The sequence below is a fragment of the Nannospalax galili genome, unplaced genomic scaffold, assembly GCF_000622305.1.
Source record: "Nannospalax galili isolate Female #2095 unplaced genomic scaffold, S.galili_v1.0 scaffold633, whole genome shotgun sequence".
NCBI lineage: Eukaryota > Metazoa > Chordata > Mammalia > Rodentia > Spalacidae > Nannospalax > Nannospalax galili.
The window spans coordinates 6,679,177-6,680,960 of record NW_008336075.1 but is presented as its reverse complement, the minus strand read 5'-3'; positions in this window follow the sequence as shown (position 1 = coordinate 6,680,960).

Below are 1,784 nucleotides of genomic sequence, written 5' to 3'. Positions count from 1 at the left end.
TGTGTGTGCATGTGTGTGTGTTCATATGCATGTGGATCCAGGCCAGACGTCAGCCTTTGGTGTTATTCCTTCAGAGCCATCACCTTGTTTTTAACAATGTTATTATTATTGTGTGGTGGTAGTGTGGTGGTGGTGGTGGATGTGTGTGTATGTATGATGTGTGTGCATTTAGGGGAAGTACCTATATCCATAGCAGCCAGACATCACTAGAGCTTTCCCTTTGGTTTCCTGAGTCCTCAGAGGGCACATGCATTGGAACAGTTGTGACACGGGTTGTGTGAATGGATCACCCTACCCTGCTCATGGCAGCTGGTGACAGATGATGCCCATGGTTCCCTTAGCTGGTACATGGGCATTTTCACCAGCAGGTGATAGTAAAATAAACTCTTGTCTCCACTCCTCTTGCACAGCCCCTTTCCTCCTCTAAGAGTTAGGGAGAGGACAACCAAAGCAAGCTCAAGGAAGGCAGGGCCAGGACGGGCCAGGGCAGGGCAGGGCACAGTGGGGTGGAGCTGGGCTGAGCACACACTACCCAGGGACAGGCTGCCTCTAGGTGGGTGTGGTGGGAGAGGAATCAGGAGAGCATGAGCAAAAGCCCCTGTGTAAAAGTCAAACACTGGGCTGTTGTTACTTAAATGGCCCCTGGGGTGCAAGGCAGGACTGTGCAAGCAGCTTGACATCTGATGGCTTGAGCAGGTGAGCTTGTCTTCAACTCTGCTGTGGCCAGGATATCCTAGAGTTTGGACACTGATACCACCAAACACAGTTGTCCCTCTGCAGTATTCCAAGGCCCAGGTCAGTGGAGGTGAACCCATACCTCCCTCTAGGCCAGGGGCTCCCAGTCCCTGCCTTACTCACCTGGGAACTTGTATCCCTGTCATATCCAGGCAGTGGCCCTTTGGATCCCATCAAGATCTCTGGGGATACTTTGGCGGGGGCACATAATGGGTTCTGGTCTTCTGTTGTAAGCCAGGCTAACAGCCACATTCTCTTGGGGCACGGAGGATCTGGCCTAATTTTTAGGCTCACCAGGAGCAATGGCTTGCCAAAGAAGGACTGGTTTTTCTTACCTGTGTTGCACTGCACCACAGCACCCTACTTGGGCTACATTAATGCGCCCCACTGTCCACACCATACTACTACTATACTACTGAAACCCCTGTACCATACTGCATACCTCTGTACCACACCCCACTGTAAAGCACTGCACTGCTCTGCAACAGGATTTTGGGAACTCTTTCCCTGGGGAGACATAAACAGAAATCGATTCCCTCATTATAGGGCTCCAATGAAAGAACAAAGTAGGACTCCATCAAAGCCCAACTTGGCGAAATCAATGAGTTTACTGGGCTTGCTTACAGAACATGGGTGAGGGATAGCTGCAGGGGCATGGGTGACTTCAAAACTGCCACACCATTATAAAGTCTCACCCCAGCAGGCACGATGACTTCCCTGTAGCTGCACAGGAGGGTAAAGTCTCCCCTTCAGTAACCTGTCCTCTATATACTCCAGCACCTCCTAAGACCACAAGGCCATGCCAGTTAGAGCAGACTATATACAACTGGCTGAGAGGTGCAGGAGGGAGCCACTAGCATCTCAGGTGAGGGTCCAATGGCCCTCCTCACTCCTTCTATGAAGGAACATTAACAGTCAACAAGCTTGGTCTCAGTGTCTCTTGCAAGTAGACAGGGCTGGTCTGATGAAGATGATGGCTGTTAGGCTCGGAGCACAACCAGCCATACCACAGGGTACCATTTGACTCCAGAGAGGCATCGGTGTGGGAA